Here is a 21,508-nt window from a genome sequence, read left to right as displayed (position 1 = left end):
GCCACCTGTGAAAAATGTTTTTTTTTTTAAACACTGTAATGCTCATTATTAAAAAAAGAAAAAACAAAAAAACCCACAAAAAAACCTTACATGTTTACCTTATACAACTCCCAATTCATAACCATTTGCACTGAAATGAAACAGTAGATTACACTCAAGACGTGCATTTTCTAAAGTCTTGGTAAATATTTCTGTGCATTTCATTCTGCTTTTTGCCTCATGTTGTTTAAAATAAAACTATGCGGGGCGCCTGGGTGGCTCAGTTGGTTAAGGGGCCGACTTCGGCTCAGGTCATGATCTCACGGTCCGTGAGTTCGAGCCCCGCGTCGGGCTCTGTGCTGACAGCTCAGAGCCTGGAGCCTGTTTCAGATTCTGTGTCTCCCTCTCTCTGACCCTCCCCTGTTCATGCTCTGTCTCTCCCTGTCTCAAAAATAAATAAAATGTTAAAAAAAAATTTTTTTTTAATAAAACTATGCAAAAACTCAACAAAGTTAAGTCAGTAGAAAAGAGTGTAACTTGTCTTGTCTAACAGGAAATCTCTGTTGGAAATAGAGATGATGAATCAGACTTAACCAGATTCTGAATCTCCTACAAGTCTTTACTTACTTTGGCTGTTCTGAAAGGGAAAATCTTATAAAAGCAGGTGATACATTTGCTAGGATTTACTAGTCAAAATTACCATTCTTCTATTTTATCCTAGTTCTGGCTATTCTATCTTTAAGTCATCTCTCAAAAAGATTATACTTAGATACAAAAGTCCGAAAAATCCAAACGAACTCTCCTCACCCACTGGCCTATGAGTGCAGCAAAAATGAGATAAGCGGCTTGCTCCGTGTCAGCGTGTACAAGGGAGGGCGGAGGGGGGTCACTGCCACTTTTGTTAGTACTCACAAACTGCTGAAAGACTTATTTTGTGTTCATGTAAAATACCCTTTATAAAAAGTGCTCTGTGGGTCAATTACACTAAAGCAAGATACACTTAAACAAAGCCACGTATCCTATGGTTTCAGCGAGTGGTGGCCGCAAGGTTCCTGCTGAAGACCGGGGAGATATCTTGGCTAACCACCACCACCCGAATACTCTATCACCGCCTACAAAGTAACTGAAAACAGAAACAGGGGTAAGAGTAGTTGCCAGTCTTCTAGGGGCCTAACATAAGCAGAAAATTCTAGCACTACCTCCCCCCTTTTGTGGGACACGAATACTGCCTACACTGCGGGTGATTCCTTGAAAACAGAAACTTTGCTTGAAAACGTAAACGCTAACTTTAACTGGGACCCCGGTACAAATAAGCTTCTCGTATTTTCCTAAACCAGTCTGGTTACTATCAATAATGGAAGGAGCCCTCACCAAAAACGGTCCTCCACTACTGACACTAGAACAGGCCCGTTCTGAACAGAAGATTTAAGAGTAAGCAAGTCAGGATGAATGCGTTTGATAAATATTTACTCAACACCAACTGTGAAAGGCACTCTTTCAGACACAATGGTAAAAAAAAGAAAAAAGAAAAAAAAAAGACAGGGTTCCTGACCCCCTAAGGGTAGACAGACAAACACCTCCTAAGACTTCGTAAGTTCTCCTCGGCAGAAGATGGTAACCAACTCTAAGAAATGAAATGCTCTGAGTATCGGTGACTCTTAAAAAAGAAACCAATACCTTTAGTACCTCTCTCTCTCTCTCTCTCTCTCTCTCTCTCTCTTTTAAAGTTTCAGGCTTTGGGGCACCTGGGTGGCTCAGCTGGTTAAGTGTCCAACTTTGGCTCAGGTCATGATCCCATGGTTCAGGAGTTCGAGCCTCGCATCAGGCTCTGTGCCGACAGTTAGGAGCCTGGAACCTGCTTCAGATTCTGGGTCTCCCTCTCTCTCTCTGCCCCTCCCCCACTCACACTTGGTCTCTCTGTCTCTCTCTGTCTCAAAAATAAGTAAAAACATTAAAAATATTGTTGTAAGTTTCAGGCTTTGGCTTCCCAGTTAATTTGCTACAGTGAACATTTTCGGGCCCAATGGATTGGCAAAATTTAAGGAGTCTGACAATGCTGGTGAGGACTGGGAAGAACAGGGACACCTCTCACCCTGTTGGTGGGAGGACAATTTAATACAAGCAGTCTTGAAAAACAGTTTATCATCTAAAAAACTAAAGATCGAGCAATTCCACTCCCAAATACAGCCCAGAGAAATTCCTGCACATCCATCAGCACACATAAACAAGAATGTTCACAGCAGCATAACAGGCAAACACGCTCTCAAGAGCCAAAAAATGTCAACAGTAGAATGGACACACAAATAACAGTATATTCGTATGACAGAATGCTATATGGCAATGAAATTAAACTAGGGTTCTACATAACAGCATGGATGAAAGTTACAAAAGTATTGTTAGATTCTGAAAGAAGACACAAAAGAACACATATTGTATTAGTCCTTTTATATGAAGTTCAAAACCAGACAAAACCAAACCATAATGGTCTGCAAGGAATCCTAGGTGGTAAAATCATAAAGAAAATGATCATCACAAATGCCAGACTCTGCACAAGAGTATGGGTTATGATCTAGAAGGAACACACGATACAGCAAGCTTCTTCTGGGTGCCGGCAAGGATATATTTCAAGGTCTAGTTGGTGGTTATATAGGTGCTGTACCTGCTTTTGAGAATTCACCTTAATGTTTATTTATTTTTGAGAGAGACAGAGACTGAATGCAAGTGGGTTAGGGACAGAGAGGGAGACACAGAACCCGGAGCAGGCTCCAGGCTCCGCACTGTCAGCACAGAGCCCGACGCGGGGCTTGAATTCACGAGCTGTGAGATCATGACCTAAGCCGAAGTCGGACGCTCAACCAACTGAGCCACCCAGGCACCCCGAGAATTCATCTTTATACAGTTAAAGGGGCACCTGGGTGGCTCATTCAGTTAAGTGTCCAACTCTTGATTTTGGCTCAGGTCATGACCCCATGGTCATGAGATCAAGCCCCACATTGGGTTCCACACTGAGCGTGAAGCCTGCTTAAGAGTCTTTCTCCCCTCCCTCTGCCCCTCCCTTGCTCGCACTCTCACTTTAAAAATAAACTATATAGTTACATCTTATGTATTTTCTAAGTTTTATATTTCATAATAAAAATGCTCAACACATATATTAAAATTAATAGAGTAGCTATATATGTATATATACACATACATATACATGTATATATCTTCCTACATCTAAGGGTGACTACAATGTTTTCCACAGAATACACCCTTGATTTTTTTTCTTTTAAAATTTTTAAAAAAATTTTTTTAACGTTTATTTATTTTTGAGACAGAGAGAGACAGAGCATGAACGGGGGAGGGTCAGAGAGAGGGAGACACAGAATCCGAAACAGGCTCCAGGCTCTGAGCCGTCAGCACAGAACCCGACGCGGGGCTCGAACTCACGGACCGTGAGATCATGACCTGAGCCAAAGTCGGCCGCCCAACCGACTGAGCCACCCAGGCGCCCCTTAAAAATTTTTTAAATGTTTATTTTTGGGGGGGGGGGCAGAGAAAGAGGGAGACACAGAATCCAAAGCAGGCTCCAGGCTCTGAGCTACTAGCACTGAGCCCAATGCGGGGCTTGAACTCAAGAACCGTGAGATCATGACCTGAGAGGAAGGTGGACGCTTAACCTACTGGGCCACCCAGGCAGGTGTCCCTTGATTTTTTTTTTTCTCAAGACAATTCATAATGAGAACTCAGTAAAAACACAGGGCCACCTAGGAATGAACACCTACAGACAGTCTTTTCTATTATACTTTCTTTTTTTGAATTTAAATGCAATACCTAAGATTTGTATTTCAGGGAAATTTGCAGTACTTACACAAATGTTTAAATCTATGTATGGCTACTCAGCAGCAGCCATTAGTTAAAACCCAAATTATTACAAGAAATAACCCAAAGCTCTTGAAAGCAAAGCCAAGATACAAGTATTTTTTTGGTATTCATGGAACCGGCAATGATTTCCCATCTCACTCTGGGTAAAAGCCAAAAATCCTTGTAATGGCTGAAAAGAGCCTGCACAATCTGGACCTCATTACCTCTCTGGCCTCACCTCCCGTTATGTTCTCCTGAGCTCACTATGTTCCAGCCAAACTGCCCTTCTTTGCTCTTGTTCCTGAGGCAGAACAGGCCTGTTCCTGCCGCAGGACTCTGTAGTTGCCTTTTTCTCTACCTGGGTAACTCTTCCCCTAGATGTTCTTCTGGTGCCCTCATCACCGTTGGGTCTTTCTGTAACAGTCACCACCTCCATGAGGCCTTCCTGGACACCCTTAAAGATGTCATCCCCTCCCCCAAGCCCACAATCCTATTCCTCCTTCATTACTTCATTTTGTTCTTTAGCACAGAAAGTCACCTACCCTACTATATCTGGATGTATGAAGGCAGCCCCTTGTCTTGTTTCCACCCAGACCGTGTCTGGCATGAGGCAGGCCAGAAGTAAACACTTATTTAATAAATGGCTGGATTAATCTCTTTTTCTTTTGGGTTTCTATTCTTGAAAGGTTAGACCGTAACTAGATACACTAAAAGAAGAATGTGCCCCCCCCCCATGCCAAATTCAATAACAAAGTTCATTTCACTAATAAGTTTCAGGTTTACTGAGTCACAGATAAAACTTATAGACAGTTGATACAAAACTGTCGTTTTCCCTAACAAATGTGTAGTACCTGTTTTAATGACAGCAGTGCTGGGAGACCACGGAGAGACAAGAACTCTCTCATACTGCCAGTGCAATTGTACATTGGCATACCCGCATGGGAACTCCTTGACAAGACGGGGCATAGCATGAAGACCGATTGCTGCCTTTAGTTACGCTTGTTACGTCGTCTGGGTTTTTCTGAACGAGTATGTTTTATTCCTTCTAAGTGTATTCATTGTGAGAGAGACAGTGCAAGTGGGGGAGGAGCAGAGAGAGAGAGGGAGAGAGAGAATCCCAAGCAGGGTCCGCACTGCCAGCACAGGAGCTGGATGTGGGACTCGAACTCATGAAACTGTGAGATCGTGACGGGAGCCGAAACCAAGAGTCAGATGCTTAACCAACTGAGCCATCCGGGCGCCCTGAAAGTAAGGTGTTTCGAAAAAGAATTATGTAAACAAAATACAATTTCAAGAAGAAAGTTCTTTGTATTTTTACCCCCAGAGAAACAGAAGACTTCTGTTATTATCCAGGTGAAATATCCCAAGAAGGTGACTACAGTTGGAGAAAAAAAAAATTACTTTTGGTTTAGATACCAAAATATTTTATGGCAGAGTTTTCAAAGCGAAGGGGAAAACAAAACTCCATAGTGTTAGTGCATCGTGTAAGAACATAATTTTACTCTAAAGAAAGATTTTAAGTAAGAACACTTCTGCCCAGCATAAATTGTGGGACTGATGTGATAAAGAGCGGGGAAAGAACTCCATTCAAACTTAGTGATTACAGTGGCATACGGGAAATAATTCACTAAGCAAAACCGCCCATTGGGTGACATGACAGATACGTCTGAGCATGCAGACAGGAGCTTATACTTTTGATGGAATACTTCACCCAAGTTAAAGCTGGAGTAAATCTAGATCCAAAGGTTATTTTCTGAACACAGTACTTGGGACCTGAACCATATTGTAAGACATGAACAAATCTGAGAGAAGATACGCAGGCATCTGATATTCTATAGTTATACTTATTACTGAGGCTTCCACATTAAGGTCTTATCAATTGTTTAAAATAAATACTTTGCGGGCACCTGGGTGGCCCAGTCGGTTAAGCATCTGACTTCGGTTCAGGTCAGGATCTCACAGTTCGTGAGTGCAAGCCCCACGTCGGGCTTTCTGGGGTCAGTGCAGAGCCTGTTTCGGATCCTCTGCACCCCCCCTCCCTGCCCCAAAAATAAATAAAAAGTTTTAAAAAATCCTTCGCACATAAATTCTTCTCAAATTCTTAAAGATAGTCCACATATTCGTGAGGTGAAAATATCATGACTGTCTATTCATATAGGAGGTGGCGGCCCAAATTAGTTGTCAAGCAAGGAAGTCCTACTCAAACACTTGCGGGAGGCAGAGTGTATTATTAGAGAAGAGTAACAGTTTTCGTTTGTAACACTTCAGCATTCCAAGTGCTCGAAGCTCTGAATAGCATCCACGTTTAAAGGGGGAAAGACGTGGAACATAAAAATTAAAAATGTACTCAACCTCGCAATAATGAATAAAGTATAGTGGATTAAAGACTCCAGACCAAAAAACATTACAAATGAAAACCACTGATCATTGAAACATATGGTCCCTCAACAAAATTTATCGGTAATAATTCTAATATAAGGTGAAGGCTTATTATTTTTTAATGTTTAATTTGGCTGAGAATGCTCCAAGAAACTCTTCCATAAATATCAGCTATGTCTGGATCATGCTGAACTTAGAAACTAACACAAGAATTGCCTGAACTGGATTGGAGATCATTAAACAGTCCTACCCTTAGTAGGGAGGAAGAACTCCATAAAAAAGTAGTAAAAGAGGAAGAGAGAAAAGGAAAAAGTGAGGAGTTACTGACGTTTATGGAAAACAGCCACTGGATATGAGACAATAAAAATACAAAATAATGAAATGCAAAAGTTGCCAATTTATCAGATTCCAAAAAGAGTCTATAGGAAAAGAAATTTTCAGAGCCTCCAACTCGAATAAAAGAAGTTGGCATTCCAAGTTATGAAAGGTTTTCCTCATTGCTCCCTCTCCCCCAAATGACTGTGAATACCAAAGAGGTATTCGCCAAGGGGGAGAATTCAAATAAGGTACTTAGGGGAAAAAAAGAATCAAACCACCAAAGCAGCCACAATAACGAGGAGGAGGACAAGGAAACCATGAGGGATACACGGGAGGCCACTGGAGTTTTGTCTGTAATGGCAAATAAATGGAAACAAGGTAAAGATCCATCAAAAGGTTTAGAAAAACTGAAATAGTCACAGTGAAATAAAAATTGAATGGCTAAAATGAGGGACCTAGATTTATATGTATCAAACGGATAGGCCTTGAAAAACAATAAGCAGCGAAAACACTACAACAGAATTTATATATTCTCTCTCACACACACACGTGCGCACACACACACCGCGCTGCAAGGATGCACACTAAATCTGTGGTAATAGGTTGTCTCTGGGGAGTGAGGGTGGGCAAAAGAACAGAGAAAATAAATAAAGAGGACTTCAGCCGGAGATGTTTGTCATAATCTATACTTTTTGCTTGCCTTTTTAAGACATTTCAAAAACAATGAATTCAGAAGGAAAAGTAAATTAGAAAAGATTTTTAAAAATCGACATTGGAGAAATATTTTAAGTAGACAATAATAATGTAGTCTGAATCCAGCCCAAAGAAGCCAATGAATTCAGTTCCGATCTTAATATTGAAAAATCGAGCTCTTGTTGGTAAAGTACTTTTCCCAGTTGATGGGAATTACATAGCACTGGGCCTATTTAAGCAGAGGATATAGGAAGCTGACTTCCTGACAGCAAGAAAGCACATTAAAAAAAAAAAAAATTAACATTTATTTACTATTGAGAGACAGAGACAAACAGAGCATGAGCATGGGAGGGGCAGAGAGAGGGGGAGACACAGAATCTGAAGCAGGCTCCAGCTCTGAGCTGTCAGCACAGAGCCCAATGTGGGACTTGAACTCCCAAACCGCGAGATCACAACCTGTGCCGAAGTCGGACGCTTTACTGACTCAGCCACCCAGGCGCCCCAAAAGCACGTTTAAAAAAAAATTTAAGTATTTATTTTGAGAGAGAGGGACAGTGCGTGTGTGCGCACAAGTGGGGAAGGGGCAGACAGATAGGAAAGAGAGAGAGAATCCCAAGCAGGCTCCAAGCTGTCAGTGCAGAGCCCGACGTGGGGCTCGAAGTCACAAACCTCGAGATCATGACCTGAGCCAAAGTCAGACGCTTAACCAAGCCACCCAGGTGCCCCAAGAAAGCACATTTTAAATACAACTGATACAGTAATCCAGACTATCTTCAGAGACTAAAGCCTTATATAAAAGGAATCGGGTGTCCACCGAGGACCTTCTCTTTCCTCCCCACCATCCTACCTGCCAACCTCCTGAACACTTCTCCTCCTCCTCCATCCTTCCCTAATTTTATTCCTTCCCCTCAAGGGACTAATCCAAACCCCTCTTCTTTAATCACCTCCAATTTTAGTGCCTGAACTCAAAGACAGATTCTTTAAAAGAAAACTTGAGACTTTAAGCTTTTTCTCCTCTTTCAATTACATTTTTTCCTCCCTCTTCATTTGCTTTTTTCCTTCCCCAACCCTTTTCCCCCCTTCCATTCTCTTGCTGACCAACAGTTGCTCTCAACTGCTTGTAGCAAGCCTCTGGCATATTTTTACTTTTCACTTCTTAAGGAAAAGATACTCCAAGGTAAACCAAACAAAATCCCCCATGCCATCGTCCAAAGGTCAACTAAAGGGGAGAACACTTAAAAGTCAAAAATACGAACCATATTTTGCTGCCTTTCATTTTGGAACGAAGGCCAGGAATACGGTTTGAACTACCAAATAAGACAGCGAAACCAAACTTCCTTTTACACTTTGTCTTGATAGCACTGAAATATATCTGGGGTCGTCTGTTTCACAAGACACTTGGGTTAAGAATTCTAAGGCCACTCAATGAATCCACACAGTTAGGTACGACAACCTAGCGGAAACCACAGCCTCAAGATTCACAACAGAGGTACAACCCACACACTACTACCCCATCCCCCTGGTCTTCGTTATAAAGACCTCCAAGATCCTCCTGTGTTTAATGCTTTAAGCTACGGAACCATTTCCTCACAAACATGAGTCAGTGTGCTTCGGTCTCCAAAGTACTTGGACATTCCTGATCTTATTTGGGAGTTTTAACAGCCCTGTGAGGCATGCCCAGCGAGTAATCTTACAAATAAGGAAACACAAACTCAGAGGTTAGAATCTGTCATGGTCACGTGGCTATGAAGGGGTCTGAATTCAGAACTCAAGTCTTTCAACTCCTAATCCAAAACTTCGTAATTCCTGTGACTGGGTGATTCTTGGATCAGGTATGGTCTTTTATTCAACACGTAGGAACTGGAAAAATAACTGATAGAAGATATATTTATATACCCTAGCTTTCAATTCCCATTTCATTTTTTAGGTGGCAACTCTGTTGCAAAAGTATGCTCTTTTATCTAATGAATTCTGAGCACCACTAAGGGAGACCTGGGCTAATCGTTGATAGGCTCATGCCAACTTTCAAGGCCGGACCCTGGGAACAAATCATATGTCCTAATACTTTAAGAAAGACTTCCCAGGGGCACCTGGGTGGCTCAGTCAGTTGAGTGTCTGATTCTGGATTTCAGCTCAGGTCACGGTCCCAGGATCATGAAATCGAGCCCTGTGTCAGCCTCTGTGCTGAGCACGGAGCCTGTTTAAAAGTCTCTCTCTCCCTCTGCCCCTCTCCCACACCTGCCACCCTCTGCCACCTCTCCTCTCTCTAAAATAAAAAGTAAAAAAAAAAACAAAACAAAAAAAGAATGACTTTCCATACTTTAGCACCTAATAATCATAATTCTGTTCTAAAAGTTTTTCTTAAATGTATTTACTTTTGAGAGAGTACAAGCAAGGGAGGGACAGAGAGAGACAGAGACACAAAACCCAAAGCAGGCCCCATCTAGGCTCTAAGCTGTCAGCACAGAGCCCGACACAGGGCTCGAACTCAAGAGCTGTGAGATCATGACCTGAACTGAGGTTGGATGCTCAACTGACTAAGCCACCCAGGCACCCCATAATTTCTTTTTTTTAAATAAAGTGTCTCATGTTCTAACATGCCAGAGTAATTCTGTAGCCTGAATCCAAAAAAACTGTCCTCTCCTATAAGCTCAATGAATTAAAAAGCACAGCTTCAGGGTCCCCGGGTGGCTCAGTTGGCTAAGCGTCTGACTCTTGATTTCAGCTCAGGTCATGGTCTCATGGTTCGTGGGTTTGAGCCCCGTATCAGTCGCTGCACTGCCAGTGCAGAGCCTGCTTGGGATTCTCTGTCTCCCTCTCTCTCTGTCCCTCCCCTGCTTGCTCTCTCATTCTCTCTCAAAATAAATAAATGAAGCTAAAAAAAAAAAAAAAAAGAACAGGTAGGACATCCTACCTGTCTAAATAAATAAATAGCTAGCTAGCACAATTTCTTTCATTCCCTAATATTTATTTGAGATGTCTACCGTGACTAAAATCTGAAACAGCATCGTGTTCTACCCAATTGCTCAAGCCAAACCCCTCTTTTCCCGGCCCATCTATCAGCAGGTCCTGTCAAGTGGTCTTGCTTCCTAACACATTCCACATTCATCCATTTCTGTGCAGTTTTCTCTCACCTGAACTGGTGTTAACTGGTTTCTCACTGATCTCCATTATTAGAAAGGATCCTAGAAACAAACCAGGAAAGACACCTAACATTGACGTCCCCCGATCTAGCTTTCTAGTCTTACCTAATGTGACTGTTCAAATTAAATCAACTATCACACTATCCGATCCCACCGCTCAGTCTACATTCACAACAGGACTACAGTGGCTATACAGACTGTATTCCTCCCTAAGGATGTGGGGTTACAAAGATAAATTTGCACTCTATTTGTTCTTGGCCCTCTATGAACCTCTTCCCTTTCAATTCAACCAAACCTTTGCTGATTAAAACTGCACAGACATTATTTCACTCTGATCCTCCAGATGTTTTTAAAAGGCTCCTTTATTTCCCGAAAACCCTCTCCTTTGAAGAGAAGACTCATCTTATCAGCGTAATCAAATTATTATCAAACAGAGTGCCCATTTTGAGAGGCCTATGGATTATATTTTGGAAGAGTAACTTTTCCCACTTATACAAGCAAAGACAGATATTTATCCTAAATCCAATCACTAATCTTAACACTAATAAATATGTTGCTATTGCTGGAGTCCTAGAGTCAGTCAACCATAAAAAATGTTCACTGAATGCAGTTTGGACGTCCGGTCCCACGGTGAACTTACCAACCAGCCTTAACACTACCAATTTCTTTGTTTGGTTGGAATAAAGAGAAAATGTTTCTGGCCTTGAGGAGCCAGGAAAAGACTCAGCTTATAGTTAAAAGAAGAACTGCACATATTCTCAGGAACTGAGAGCTTCTCCCCAGTATAGAAGTTTTCATCCTTTGAACAATTTTCCTGCCATCTTTTACAGTACACTCTGCCTTTAAATAGCAAGCCAAAAATTTTGAAGTCACAAAAATTATTTCTCCATTTATTCACCCCTAGATACCAGATGGAATGAAAACTCAGTGAAATCAATTTTAAGAATCTAGAAGTGTCAGCTAAGTATTCAAATCAAAAAGGGAAGCCTTCGGGGCGCCTGTGTAGCTCAGCTGGTTAAGTGTCCGATTCTTGGTTTCAGCCCAGGTCGTGATCTCACGGTCATGAGATTGAGCCCTGTGTCGGGCTCTGTGCTGAGTATGGCCTGCTTGAGATTCTCTCTCTCTCTCCCTCTCTCTCTAAATTAAAAAAAAAAAAAAAAATTTAAAAAGGGAAACTTTGGACTCTAAACACCAATTCAATCAAATATTAAAAACTTACAGAATGTATAAATAAATTAACTTTTAAGGAATCGGGTCTCCAAAGTTACAAAATGTGGGTAAGCTACCACTACACTTTTTCTTTACTGCCAGAGGTAGTTATTTTAAGAACTATCTTACAAAGGTCAGCATTTTATTAGGGCTTCCAAAATCAATTCTTCACAATGAGAAATGGACATCAGTTAAATAAATAGAATAAGAATAGAACAAGTCAATATATTCATAAGCTTCTGCTGTCCTTGTGCAGGCTTTACACATGCTTCCCTAAATTTGTGTTTTCTCGTCCTTAAATTAAGGATGACTGTCCAAGGTTCCTTTAAAAAAATTTTTTTAACGTTCATTCATTTTTGAGAGACAGAGAGAGACAGAGCATGAGTGGGGAAGAGGCAGAGAAAGGGAGTCACAGAATCCGAAGCAGGCTCCAGGCTCCGAGCTGTCAGCACAGAGCCCGACGCGGGGCTCGAACTCACAGACTGCGAGATCATGACCTGAGCAGAAGCCGGACGCTCAACCGACTGAGCCACCCAGGCACCCCCCCAACCCAAGGTCCCTTTTAGAGTGCAGGTTCTATGCCCTTTGGAAATAATGTTAAAATGATATCTGCTTCTCTTCATATATGCTTTCTGAAAACTAAAAGATATACATATATGTAAAACAAATAATTCAGAAGCTGTAAGAAGCTATAGATGAAAAGTAAAAGTTTCCTTCCAAACACCCAATTTCCTTTTCCAAAGCCTAAAGACAACCATTGTTCTGTAGCTTTAGAAACAAAACCAAAAAAATGGACAAAACCAAAAAAAGGGCATGTACCAAACACACACACACACACACACACACACACACACACACACTCACACTCCCTGGAGGTACACATAGACCTATTCTTTCTAAAGGTTGCAAAGAATTCCAATGTACTCTGATGTGTGGTTTCCAGGTGTTTTCTGCAGCAAACCACCCAGCAAATCTGAACATATGTGTATCTGAACATATGTGCAAGCAAACCCAAGAGCCTGTACACTGTTTATTTTGATAGACATTACCACCCTGCCCTACAAATATTTTACTCATATACACGCTCCCCGAGTGACTGCTGAATTGCTTGTACCTTTGAGCATCTACCCACTTGATACAAACAGAAAGACATAAACAAACCTTTAAGCAGAAGAGTCAGTGAGACTCAGACGAAAAAAAAAAAAAGGTCAGAAATATCTTTTATGAATTAAGTGGACAAACTTCAGCCAAAAACATAGCAAACATGATATGTGGTACTTGTTTGTTTATAAGATTTAAGTGCTATTTCCTTGAGATGCCTGGGTAAGAAGATACTGATAGAAAATAAATTTGGGGTAGGGAACAAAAGGAGAGTAGGTGAGCAACTCACACTACAGAGTCTATGAATCCCAAGGACACCCAGTTCTTAGACCAGGATGTGGATTTAATAACATGTGCGGCTAAATTCCTTCACATATAACCTGGCTACTTTCACCCAGAGAGGCTTATGAAAACAGCGAGATCAGTTTAGTTCCTTATCTTTGTCACTGGCAAAGAGTCCCTATGAATTAAATGGGATAGTATATGATTCCACAGGTGATAAAACTGCTAATAAAGCACATAGGAAGCAACTCTTGGTGTATTTTTAAAGTATTCACCCACTTTGAAAATCATCATCCGTAGTTTAATAGAAAGTATTTGCAAAGGACCACGTGGACACCAGGCAACTCTCGAAATGTGTGTGGGGGGGAGGGAGGGTACCTAAGTTTCTAAAACAAAATAAATATATACAAAAGTTCTCATTTTACTTTCTTATAATTTGTTATCATAAGCATTACATCTTCAATTATGGTATGCTATCACATTTGGGGGGAAAAACAAAACATACTTGGGGCACCTGGGTGGCTCAGTCAGTTAAGCGTCCAATTTCGGCTCAGGTCATGATCTCACAGTTCGTGACTTTGAGCTCACATTGGGCTCTGTGCTGTCAGTGTGGAGCCCATTTCGGATCCTCTGTTTCCTCTTCTCCGCCCCTCCCCTGCTCGCATTCTCTCCCTCTCCTCTCTCTCTCTCAAGAATAAAACCTTAAAAAAAACCCACTGAAATGTGAAAAAAAAAAAAACCCGTTTCTATTCTAGAATCAGGGAAATGTAGTATATCTAATGCAGTATGTCTTGTATTAAGCAGGAGCTCCCTCTACTTTTATAAGAAATCAGGGAAATACAATTTAGGAACACCTACTATGAGATAATTCTCAATACATTCTTTCCTCACCCAATAAAACCCTCACACCCAACACTGAATCTCTCAAGAAAATTGCCCCCAGTTTCTATACTTTCAGGGGAACACTAACGAGAACCACACAAAACTTTACCACCTTAAGCATCAATCGGAAGCACTCAAAATCAAGGCCAACCTTACATACACCCACACACAAAACTAACCAAGGCCAGCACCTCCTACGCTGAGGGCCAGAAGCATCCTTTTCAAAATGAGGGTTTAAAAAAAAAGAGGGTGGTTTTGTCAGCCCTTGCTCTGACTACACTACAAATGATCAGTGGGGCCCAACTCCAGACACTGGACTCGGAGCAGGTAGCTCCAGGTATCCCAACAAGGCATCAACCGGGAAAGGGAAGGGGAGCTGAACTAAATGGAACCACAAGGTCAAGTACAAGGGTTACCTGGCAAGGGTCCTGCCTATGATACTATCAAAAAATCCGGCGAGAGGTCCGCAAATTCTACTACTAATAAAGAAGCCCTTACCTGTGGGCCTGTGATTTGGGTAGGCCCTTTAAGACTGCAGCTGTAGAAAAATTAAAGTCTTCCAGGTGTTGGCAAATTCTACCTAATGGAGTTCAATGTCCCATCTACCAGACTGAAGTCCACAGATGAGGAGATAAAAATTATTTAAGGTTAAGAGCTTTCAAATAAAAACTATAAACCAAACAAAAGCAAATATTCTAATCACATAATTAAAGAGGCAGATCTCATACTGAGACAAAATAATTACATCCTCCACTGCAATCTACTATTTCCAAGACACACAAGAATATGTTTCTTGGATTTGAGACTGGTATTAAGTGGCAATGAATCAAGGACAGAAAAACAAATGACTATTTGAAACTAATCCAAAAATCAAATCCAAAGACACTCAATTTAATACTGAGCTTGCACATACTGTCAAGAACAAACTGAAGCAGTATTTGGTTGAGTTGCTATGTTAAATGGCAAACTACTATGACATAAAAGAAAGCAATGGCTTATGACTGGCTACAGACAGTCTGGTAACCAAAGTACATATTTATTGGCTGCTGCCCATACTTGGCACAAAAGTTTATCCAATCAGATCATGTAATGCAAATAACTCCCAAAAGTAAGCAGTCTGGGTTTTTTTTTCATTGTATCAGTTTTTAATGAACACTATACAAGGCACAGTAGTCAAGGCACCGACCAGTGGAGAAAGGGAGGTGTCTTAGGTTGCTCTTGGTGCATAATAAATTACCAAAATCTCATGTCCAATGTCCTTGAGACTTCCACATAATTTATAACTAACCCAATCACTTCTCTAAATGTCTCATATGTCTATACACTCTTAACTTTTCACAACTGATGTTAAGTTCGCTAATTCAAAATATCTTTGTTATAGTTGGCAATTAAGAGGATACTGCTCTCTTATTCTAGAATGAAATTATGACCTCTATTTCAATTCCTACAATGCTTGAAGGAGATGAATAAAACTTTCTTTTCTTCAAAAAGAAAAACACTTTTAATTATTTTTTTTAAATACCACAGATATTTATAGTGAAATCATTCACAATGTATGGGGGCAGGGGAGACTGGAGTCAGTACTGTGCTCACTATCCAGTTTGTAGACTCTTCAGATCCTTTCCTACCTCTCTCTGCCTTCAAGTAGTGATAGCCAAGTAAGAGGAGAATGAATAAATTTAAATCCACCCATCTTACTATTTGTGAGCTTGGTTAAGGCACTGCTGATAAAATTTGGGAAACTTGTTAAAATGAGGTTTTGGGATTATAAAAAGTTCTAACCAGATCCTTTTAAAAGGATCCAAACTCTGGATACACTTTTTTTTTGTTCATACTTTGTGAATTTTGACAAAATTCACATGTAAGCATCACTGCAATAAAAATACAAAACAGGTTTTGTATAAACTGTAAGACAACAACCATAAATAAGAGTTATTCAGAGCACTTACTTCAAAAGACAAGATTTCTACCAAGTCAAAAGCAGGCAAACCAGGACCTAAAAACTTAAATAAGGATTTACTGAAAATAGAGAAATACTGGCCCTTCTCCACTTTTGCTCTTGCCTTCTAGCCAATCCAGATCACCGTAACTGCCCCCAATTTATTAATTCCCATGGCTTCAGCCACCATGTATATGCGTCTCTCTTCTCTACTGCAAACCAGCTTCCTGCTCCTAGACATCAGATGCCCATCTCATAGGCATCTCAAACTCAGCAAGTCCAAAACAGAAGCCCATCCTCCCCTCCAAAAACCTGATTGTCTTCAGTGATCCTACCATTCACCCAAGTACTCAAACTAGATATAGAGGAGTTAGCCTTAACTCCCCACTCTTTCTCACTACCCCCACCTCCACTCCCCACGCCCTAATTTAGTCAATCACCATGTCTTGTCAATTTTACCTCAGAAATATATTTCAAACTCATCTGTTTCTCTTAATCCCCACAACGAACAGCTGGATTAGTTCAAGACATAATTACCTTAATTAACGCAATGCTTTCTTGTTTCATTCCTGCGAAGTAAGCTTGTGTTTGGCACAACATCTTTGCATAAAGTGTTTCCTCTACCCATTCTGCCTTTACTTCACCTTTGTAACATCTATTCTAATCCCTCCAAGTAGGATTTAAACCCTCCTGTCTCTCAATGTGTAAATCTCTTGCTGCTGTAATTATCTGTCTTTCCCACCAAACTGGAGTCCCAGGAGGGTAGCACTTAACTGTTATATTCACCTTGATAAGCCTGGTGTCAAAGTAGTGCCCAGCAAACAGTAGGTGCTCAATAAACGTTCGAAAAAGGAAGGAGTGAATATATCATGATCCAGATAAAATGGCCCTCCCTCAAGGATTTTTACTTCCCTTTGCTAAGATTCTATGCTTACCAAGTGACCTTTTGCTTAGTACAACATAGTAGTTACCAATTGTATGATCTCAGGCGAGTTACTAAAAAAAAAACAAAAACAAAAACAAAAAACCCTTCTGTGCCCCAGACTCCTCACCTGTAAAATACAGGTAAGCATACTTCCTTCATAAGGTTACTATGAAGATCAGATGATTTACTTACATGTATAATGCTTGGAGCAGTGCCTGAGACATAATAAGCATGCAGTAAACATTAGTGATTATTAGTTTTTACTATTAATACCCTGACACTAGAAGGAGAATGGACTGAGCAGACACATGTTTTTCTAGGTCACAGAAAAGACCGCCCCTCAATGTACATTAATAAAATGGCATTCTGGTTTATGTGTCAGCCCCGTGTGAGATCATTTAGCCACTCCTCCCGGAGATCAATCAACTCTGGTGACACTGATCAGTTTACTTGCAAAACTGCAGAATGCATCCTGAATTCTGAAGGCTGCATCATGTTAAAAGCATCCTGAGAATGCTTGTCAGAAGAGCTATGTGGTCACCTTATGACAGTTTACCTTGAGTCTCTCTAAAAGACGTTTTGGTCCAAGGTAGCACAGCTTAGTGAAAAGAATGTGATGCTAGGTGGGAGACACTTAAAGTATGCCACGAATGAGCTGTGAACCTCACTGTACGCTTTATTTTTAAGTTTTTGTTTAATTTCAGTTAGTTCATGTACAGTCATACTAGGTTCGGTATACAATACAGTGATTCAACACTTCCATACATCAATCACCCTGTGATGATTGTGCACTTTACTTTTTTTTTTTTTTTTTTAAGTAGGCTCCATGCCCAGTGCAGAACCCAACGCGGGGCTTGAACTCATGACCCTGAGATCAAGAACTGAGCTGAGATCAAGAGTCGGATGTTTGACTGACTGAGCCACCCAGGCACCCCAATGATTGTGTACTTTAAACAGAAAGTCTCTGAGTTTAAAAAGTCCTAGTCAGTTCTCAATTATCCACACAAAAGGAGATAAAAAGTAGTATAAGAAATTCAAAACAGAGAGTAAAAAAGAAATCCTTAACATTTTACTTTGGAATGCATGATGTAATTTTTCCTATAGATTCATATCCAAAATTGTATCTGGTCTAAACTAATAATAAAATGTATTTACATAGCATAGCCATACATTTAAGTCATCATGGGAGTGAATTCAAAATAAAAGGAGGAAGCCAGCATGAAATAAATCCCTACGGATAATTTACAGGAAGATAATTTAAAACTGACTATTACAATAATTCCTCTCAACCTCACAGCATCCTCTTGAAGCTCAATCTTAGCCATAAAATTCTTTCAAATGAAAATCTCTACGTGTCATTTAGAAATAAAAAGTGAGAACAACTGAATTTCCAAAGGTGAATCATTCTAGACCTGGGAAGCCAGGAGACAATCATCCAATCAAAGACTTTTGCTCTCACAGATGTGGGGGTGCATTATTGTGCCTAAGGAGCTAGAAGGTATCAGCCACACAGCAGGCCAATTTATTTCATAAAATCAAGGTATTCTTGAAAGGTTGTATAGCAATCTCAGCACCAGAAAGTACTTCAGCGAGCACCTTGTCTAAAAACTCTGATTTTATAGGGGCGCCTGGGTGGCTCAGTTGGTTGAGCGTCCAACTTCGGCTCAGGTCATGATCTCACAGTCTGTGAGTTCGAGCCCTGCATCGGGCTCCGTGCTGATGGCTCAGAGCCTGGAGCCTGCTTCCGATTCTGTGTCTCCCTCTCTCTCTGCCCCTTCCCTGCTCATGTTCTATCTCTCTCTGTCTCAAAAATAAATAAAAACATTAAGGAAAAAAAATTAAAAAAAAAACTCTGATTTTATAGAAGAAACTGAGATCCACGAAAGTTGCCACACATCTGTGAAACTACATAATAAATATTTAAGTACTGGGAAGTTTGTTTATGATATAATTGACATGTAACATTGTATTAACTTTAGGTGTACAACCTAATGATTTTAATATATGTGTAATACTGCAAAATGATCACCACAATAAGGTTAACATCCATCATCACACACAGTTACAAAAACATTTTTTTATTATAAGAACTTTTAAGAACTATAGAAAGTTCATTATTTAAATAATTCACTTACATAAATAAATAACCTTCTCCTATGCTTCTTGTAAGAAAGAGAGTTTAGGGGTGCCTGGGTGGCTCAGTCAACTTCGGCTCAGGTCACGGTCTCATAGTTTGTGAGTTTCAGCCCCGCGCCAGGCTCTGTGCTTACAGCTCAGAGCCTGGAGCCTACTTCAGATTCTGTGGCTTGCTCTCTCTCTGCCCCTCCCCTGCTCGCACTCTGTCTCTCTCTCATACACAAAAATAAACATTAAAAAATTAAAATGAAAAAAAAAGAGACTTTAATGCATTCAAGTTGGGCCATATCTGTATATCTGCTTTATCTGACAGTTCCATACTGAGTAACTTCAGATGTGCTGAGAATAAAATTGGTCCTCTGGGATATAACTTAATTCCCATACAAGCCCCTCCACGACACCACAACATGAACGCTTCTCTCCAATTAGTCTATCAGTTAGACTGCAAGCCCATGTGTCAGCTCACACACACAATCGTGTGCCTTCCTCAAATCTGGTCATACTCTTCTGAAAGCCAGGAATGTTCTTCTACCTCCTATTTAAATATTACCCTTCTGGATCCAGGTCAAGTTCTGCCTTGCCTTTAAGCATTTCCTGATCACCTCAGCTCCCTCTGAATTCCTATCATACTTATTGTCGCTTTCTTGGCAGTTAAGGGGGGTTACTTAGAACCTGATAATTAATGTGGGATGCCAAGTCTTTTAATTCTTCTACATGTATGTCCTTCCCTACCCCCAAATTCTCTTTAGGTAGGTCTAGCGAGACCTAAGAATACGTAGTTACAACACAAAACAAAACAGCTTATCAGATGGAAAGGGGGAAATGGCTGACAGAATAATAAAATAGATTTAAAAAAAATTTTTTTTAATGTTTATTTATTATTGAGAGACAGAGACACAGAGCGTGAGCAGGGGAGGGGGAGAGAGAGAGCAAGTCACAGAATCCGAAGCAGGCTCCAGGCTCTGAGCTGTCAGCACAGAGCCCGACGCGGGGCTGGAACTCACAAACTGTGAGATCATGACCTGAGCCAAAGTCGGTCGCCTAGCCAACTGAGCCACCCAGGCGCCCCAATAAAATAGATTTTTAAATGTCCTCTAATATGTCTAAATATCTTTCCAACTAAAAATATCGAAAGACTAACTAGGAAAAAAGTGGAAGCTTGCATACCCTTTAGCACAGCAATTCTGCTTCCGCTTCCAGAATCCATCCTAACGAATCAATCTGATCAGTGTGTAAGTATTTATGTGTAGGGACGCTCATCATAGCATAATTTATAAGCAAAAGCTAGAGAACAAGGAAGTTCGTTAGTAGGGAATTGGCCAAATATGGTGCATTCATACAACAAAACTCTGTCTAGAAGAATTCTGCGGAGTTTTAAAAGATCACTTTTGGGGCTCTGGGTGGCTCAGTTAAGCATCCAACTCTGGACTTTGGCTCAGGTCACGATCTCACAGTCACGAGACTGCGCTCTGTGTCAGGCTCTGTGCTGAGCGTGGAGCCAGCTTAAGATTCTTTCTCTCCCTCTCTCTCTGCTCCTCCTCCCAGTCTTTTTCATTCTCTCAAAACAAAAAAAAACAAAAACAAATTTTTTAAGATTTTTAGCGACATGAAATTTTTTAAATTTTCTATTTTTTCTATTTTTCCCATTATTTTATAATCAGAAAAGGCAAAGCTTTTTATTCTAAATAAAAATACACTACAGGTTTTGAAATTACACACGCCTTTTTAAGGATTTGTGTGCGTGGTGCATGACTCACAGTTACTGCGATCACCACCACTTAAGGAGCGACACACCAGCTCATGAAGAGAAGCGGTCCCTGACAATGCATCCAAGTCGACACGCAATTAACTTCCCTGCTGTTTTCATGTTGTTTCTTCAAGCCAAAAGTTTCTGAAACAATTTACCAATAGCTTCCACTGGAGGAAGTTTCTCACCTATGCAGAGGGCATTTCTGTAAGCGGTGACGGGACGGCATGAGTCGAGTCAGCATCAGGTCAAGTTTATATTCCAAAGGTCAACCATCACCGCCACCACCACCACCACACCACCATCAGACCACCGAGGTGGAGGGAAGCTACCACTGGCTGCGCCTCAACCCAATTTGATTTGAGTGCGGGGGTACACTAAGACCAACATGAGACTCGGGGTCTTTGTGTCGACAGAATTTCAACTTCAATGGCTCCCACAGCCGTTCTACTTCAAATGCTCATCCGCACTCTCACACCTAGGCAAGGATCTCCTGGAATATTCTCTGCTCCCCAGATACCAACTTCTGAAGTTTTTTCTCTGAACTCTTATTCCCTCTACCAAGTGCAAAAGAAGAATCAAGATGAGAAAATGCAAAAGCCCTGAAGGAGGACTTAGCTGGAGATACTGGAAAAATACAAAGCAAGCCAGTGCAGCTTGATCACGGTAAACAAAGGAAAATACTATACAAGAAACAGGCAGGAACCGTATCACAGAGGACCTAACAGGTTATGATAAAGACTCTGGGTGTTTATTTTCATAAAGTTTGCCGCTCCCACGGTGAATCAATTTCATATAAATGAGACCTAGATGTATCTTTCAAACGTCACCTGCTCTTCGAAAACCCAGTGCAATAGATTCAACTGCCTGCCTGCTAGGCAGCCTCTTCTAAATGTCAATACATGCAAAGCCAAACACGATCTTTTTTT

The 21,508-nt window shown here is 40.8% G+C and overlaps 1 protein-coding gene across 3 annotated transcripts in view; it reads right to left on the bottom strand.

The window, feature by feature from the left end:
• Positions 1-21,508, bottom strand: part of SPOP (speckle type BTB/POZ protein) — a 68,041-nt gene that overhangs the window by 32,627 nt on the left and 13,906 nt on the right. Inside the window, exon 1 of one of the 3 annotated variants that reach the window (XM_078437283.2) lies at positions 14,331-14,463. The exons of the other annotated variants lie outside the window; for them this stretch is intronic. The gene's annotated coding sequence lies outside the window, so the exon portion shown is untranslated. Of the gene's footprint in view, positions 1-14,330; positions 14,464-21,508 lie in introns of those variants that run through there. 3 annotated transcript variants of the gene reach the window in all.

The sequence above is a fragment of the Panthera onca genome, chromosome E1, assembly GCF_046562875.1.
Source record: "Panthera onca isolate mPanOnc1 chromosome E1, mPanOnc1 haplotype 2, whole genome shotgun sequence".
Classification (NCBI taxonomy): domain Eukaryota; kingdom Metazoa; phylum Chordata; class Mammalia; order Carnivora; family Felidae; genus Panthera; species Panthera onca.
This window is presented reverse-complemented; position numbering and strand designations above follow the sequence as displayed.